Genomic DNA, 5,920 nt, shown 5'->3' with positions numbered 1-5,920 from the left:
CTATGACAGCACTAGAAGTATTTCTAATCAGTCATGTTTTATATAATGCATTTTGGCGATATGGAATGATCATGTCGTACGTCATCATTTCCTATCGCCTAAAGATTGTTTTGCAATGATACAATTCTCACGACTTGTAACATCTGGCAGATATCAAGGACGTATATTCTGCTGTTTTCACTAATAATCTTTAGTACTTTTAAGTGTGTTTGATTTCTTTCCAATTATTGGTGGATTACATGGAGGACAGAGAGTTGTATAGTAAGTGCCCTCCTTCGATAAGTCTTTGAACTCCTTGGAGGTGTCACCAAATAATAATAATAATAATAATAATAATAATAATAATAATAATAATAATAATAATAATAATAATAATAATGCATTTTGCATATTATTATTATTACAATACCTCTAGGACTCATTTGAGATTATTCTAAAATATTCAGCATGCAGGAGTTACTCTGCGCACCAGATTATTTTACCTACCATTTTCTTTTTACTTGTGTGTGTTTTCTGGCTGATTTACCAGAAAACATACGCAATTCGTAGACAAAATTAGCGGACAATTTTAAAGCGATTAACATGTAAATAAGGTTTTTGTCCAGCATAATATGCGAGAACCAATTAAGCCCGTGTTTTTTTTTTTAAATGTGTACATGTTATAAAAAGTATATATATATATACTCGAAGCCCTTTGGTTCGTCTATAACGACATTATCCTCGGGACGGGTACAGTTTGTAAGGCTTAGAACAGCTCCGTAACAGGCCAACAATAGGCTATATATATATATATATATATTTTGATATATCTTGAAATATATTATTCCGAGAATGATTTACCATAATTTTTCTATTCAGTGTAGTTTCATACCTGGTGGAACAAAATAACACACTGGAACAAGACCATTAGATATTTTGATGCTAAATTAAGCAGTTACTTCTGACCAGAATAATCAATTAGTAAGCTCAACAAGAGTTTAAAAAATCATTATCATTTGTCATCTGAGATGAAGTTTGCATCGTGTGTTTTTTATGAACTTCGTGTTTCTACCTGATTCAAACACAGTAACGTACATTTAAAAATTTTCTGGGCATTTTTAACTGAAGGTAAATTTCCTGATTAAGTCAACTTGAGTTATTTCGGCTTTACACCTTCATTTTCAACTTCAATTAAGTCATTTGTGGGAAGCAGAGTTTGTTTCTACCAGAAACTCGTATCATGATTAGTATAATATATAATTCCAGCATAAATTCGTGGAATGTATTTCGTTCATTATTTGCAACTTGCCTAATATATAAAAATTAAGTGAATATTAAATCCAGCAACATTTCAAAGCCGAATATAGAAACTATGAAAGTTTCGTATGAAATTTGTCCAGAAAGCTTACGAGAATACACTCGCTGGCATTTACTAGTTGCCCTAGCCGGACCTTATAGGAGAGATGATTGCTGCCCAAGCAACATATTCCCCGAATGCACAGGGTATTGGGTCGTCCACTGCATATTCCCCATAGTCCGTACATTCCCCTCCTATTGGTCCATTTTGAAAAGCTTTCATTAGTCTGACAGCTGTTTCAAACTGGTTGGTTTTCGTCAGAGACTAGGCAGAAACCTAAAGAGAACAAAAACTTTCAGTACTAATGATGTAACATTAGTACCGATGATGTAACTACAGTACCATATTATGCAGTCTTGCAATGCGGTGTGGGTGTGCCGTTGTAAACTCAGTGGGCACACTGAAACCTTATTTATAATTTTCATATGAAGCAAGTATTACGGGAGAGAGAGAGAGGGGGGGGGAGTGGGAAGGACACAGAGAAGGAGTGAATCACAGAACTCGAAAGAAACCTTCGCGATGAGATTGAACAGTTCATTCTTACTCTTTAAGCTCATTCTTACTCTTCAAAAGTTTATTAATACTCTTTAAGAAAAAGTGAACCCATGCATAGGACATGATACAATGTTAAGTTCTTCATTTTTAACTCCTGTTCATAATAACTTATTCCAAACTGAATCCAGAAATCAAAACTTCAGTTGAAGCAATGTGTGACTGCACTTTCAACATTGAAGGAAGATGCTGCCTTCAGGTGAACTTTGGTATTTCACCCTTTTATAGGCACAATATTGACAGAATGCACGAACAACCGCATGAAGTAATGCCTGTGAGGGAAATCTTTACAAAGTGGTATCGACTGGACTCTCTCTCTTCCCCCCACACACACATATTGAAAGGATCCGATCATGTACTACGTTATATTTCAAGATTGAAAGTGATGGGTGGCTACTTTGAGAAGGAACTACACCTAAGGACTGTCGAGATCTCGTCAGTGAGTTAAAATACATCATCATGAAACTAGTCGTCATCATCCCTTACTATGTTAACATAACTAAAAATACAAGGGAGTTATTAAAAATGCAGTATTCTTATCTTTGAAGGACTTAGAGGCATTATTGAAGGAGCAGAATTCAAATTAATATCTGAAAGATATCAGGGTAATCGAATATCTGAAAAGGTTTAGGCCTCCGAATCATTCTTGAAGAAGGAAACAACCAAAGTCGATTGACTTTTTATTTAGCAGCAGTTTCCTGGAGCATAAGATACCGCTGACATAATTCCCTGTTTCTGTATTATTAATGGTGATACCAGTCTAAATTGATGCGTTCAGGTTCAAAGAATTCTTTTTATAGCAATATCGTCAATATATCAAACAAATATTTGTTTTGTTCGGCCTACTTCCGTTTCCCATTGATTTGACAGCCTCTCTGTGATAACGTTTCTCCAATGCAAGTGTCATTTCATTACTTCCGATTTGTTAACATACTGCTCACAATATCTTTTTAACTATACCAAACAATTTCTCATAATTATTGTTTTGAAATATATTTTTGTTGATATTCACAATGTTAAAGGGTGTCCCAAAATTCACGCAAGAAATAATTTTGATAGAAAACACAGGTTTTTAATTAAAAATTGTAATTTCTTATTGATTCATAAAGCATACAGTATAGGGTTATGCATGGAATAGCATATAGGGTAAATGGCCTCCACATACGTACTTTGCTGGCACATACGCACTCTTTTGTCGAAATTTTCCATGACTGTTTTGCATAAATGTGGCTGAAATTCTTTGATACAGCGCTCAATTTCCTCCTTCAAGGCGTGGGTGGTCGTGGGCTTGTTGGCATAAACCTTAGACTTCAAAAAACCCTAAAGAAAAAAGTCCAACGGCGTTAAGTCACATGATCTGGGCGGCCAATTCTGATTACCAGAACGGGAAATTACACGACCAGGAAATTACTCATGCAGTAATTGAATTGTTTCTCGGGCTGTGTGGCATGTGGCACCGTCTTGTTGAAACCACATGTCAACTACATCCATATCTTGCAATTTAGGTACAAAAAACTGGATTATTATGTCGCGATAGCGAGCACCATTAACTGTTATTGCCTTACCAGCCGCATTTTAGAAGAAGAATGGACCGATGATGCCTCCAGCCCAAAATCCGCACCAAACAGTGACACGTTGTGGATGCATTTGTTTCTCAACAATCGCTCGTGGATTTTCTGAACCCCAAATGCGACAATTTTGTCGATTAACGAAGCCATCAAGAATAAAATTAGTCTCATCGCTGAAGATGATTTTGTTCGAAAAATAAGCATCCACTTGTTGTTGTTCCATAATCCATCCAACGAATTCTCTTCGCTTGTGTAGTCAGTAGGCTTCAGTTCTTGAGTCAGTTGAACTTTGTAAGCATAAAGATGCAAATCTTTCGAGAGAATACGCTGTAGAGAGCTTCTCGAAATGCTCAATTCAAGACCACGGTGTCGAATTGATGTTCCTGGACTCTCCGCAACACTCTCACGAACTGCTTCGATGTTTTCTTTTGAACGACTTGTTGAAGGACGGCCAGAGTGTATAAGATCATTAATTGATCCAGTTTCCTTGAATTTTTTAATTAATCTTTTCACAGTTGATGATTAAATCACTATTCCGACCATATTTTGTACGAAAATTGCAAACTGTAGCTACCAAACCTTCATTATTTTTAAAATATTGCTCAATAATGAAAATGCGTTGTTCTTTCGTGTAGCGCTCCATTTTTAATAACCTTGAACTGTCAGCTGTCACGCTGTCTTTTTTTTTCCTCGTTGGCAACACTTTACCGCACAAATGGTGCTAAATTTAAATCTTGCGTGAATTTTGGGACACGTTGTATATATCTTCCATAATTCCCTATTAAACTTCTTATTTGGATTGTTCTTTGATAGTCTTAATTTGTATCTCCTTCAAAGGTTTGAAGAGTCATGAAATATATGTACAGTGCATTTGTTAGTTATGCTAGTTAAAACGATCGAAGTTCTCTGGACTGTCTATTCTCTAGCACCTTCTACTTTACCTTGTTACAATAAGCTCAATGTTATGTTCCAAACAGTGCCGCTTTATTGCTGACAAAATCCCTTCATTGCCGATGCGTTTGGGAATAATGTCTAAGCGTTGTTTTGTTCAGTATTCCTACTCGCTCATTTTGGTGAGCGAGTAGAAATGCGAGTCTGTGTTTGTCTCGAAACCTGCTTTGCGTAAAACATTAAATACTGAACTCCACTGTCCAAATTTCATGAACTTACTGCGTACAAGGCAAATACCCCCCCCACACACACACACAGAAAATATCTCCTAGGTTTGAGTTTCGTAGTGCAAAACCACCCGTAACTGGGCAGGAAACTTGGAAACTTGTGGCATGGAGTGAAGAATCTCGATACCGATTTTTCAAATTGGATGTTTGGTTATCGTAAATTCCAAATAAAAATCATTATTGAAGAGGTACGTTTCTTTGTTTAGGGTTACCTTTGAATGTCTTAGGTGGGTGCGAGGATTTCAGGAACTGGACTTTACTTGTTATCCTCTCAGTTTCGTCATTACACGCGCAAATTATTACGGTACTTAAATAATTTAAATGTCCTCATCCGCTAGCTTAAAAACGCATAGTTCAAGCACTTGAGTTCAGAAGCTATTTGAAGTTCAGAAATAGACTTTGACTGCAAAGAAGATTGAGTTAACAATTATTTTGCTTCATGGTGTCTTATTTTATATTTAACTTGTCGATATTGAATGAGAACGTCTATTCTCGACTAAATGCGAATTAATTTTCGAATTCTCCATAGCTCGGTTGTTAGATCGATATGTCTTGCTTACTTTTTTGAGTTCCATTCTCGTCATGACGGTGTAATCTTTATAAAAGCTTCTCAACCGGAGGTCAGTAACTCGGTCTTATATGGAGGAAGCAATGCCCCCCCCCACAATAGAAAAAACAATTCTTCTCCTATTGCAAGAGATAAATAGAGAAAAAGAAGAAGAAAATACAAACAAACTTAATGGGAAACATATACAGGAAAAATCACACATGGTATATAGTTTTTATGGTTTAAATTTGCCTCGATCGCGAATACAACCAAATAGACAGAGATATGTATCAAGAGTTATTTGCCATAAAAGTAATTCCCTGATCAAAGAAGAAAAACAAGTGTATGTCGAAATCGTTAGCCATTTTTCGTATTTATTTATTTATTTATTTTGCGACCTACAGATGTTATCCCTGCACTTGAAAGGCATTGATCTTGAATATAATTTTGTTTTTATTTCTTGGAAATTAGTTGGTTACGGTAGATGGAGTTTGGTCACTGCTGAGAGATCCTTGTACTACGTTCTTCCAAGAAGGTGATACAACTGGCTTCTATGGCTCAGCACTATTGTGTGTTCTACAACAGCCAATTGTCTGTTTGATCTACCGTCTTCAAACGTTCGTGATGGACAAAGAAAAAAAATAATATTAACACTGTCTTTGTTGTTATATTCCTAAAACAAGTGCAAAGTATCTCGGAAATGCGTTTATTCACTTGTTGATCAGTCTGTTTTTACGGA

Source organism: Typopeltis vanoorti, chromosome 4, assembly GCF_054136105.1.
Source record: "Typopeltis vanoorti isolate ZY-2024b chromosome 4, IOZ_Tvanoo_1.0, whole genome shotgun sequence".
NCBI classification, from domain to species: domain Eukaryota; kingdom Metazoa; phylum Arthropoda; class Arachnida; order Uropygi; family Thelyphonidae; genus Typopeltis; species Typopeltis vanoorti.
This window is presented reverse-complemented; position numbering follows the sequence as displayed.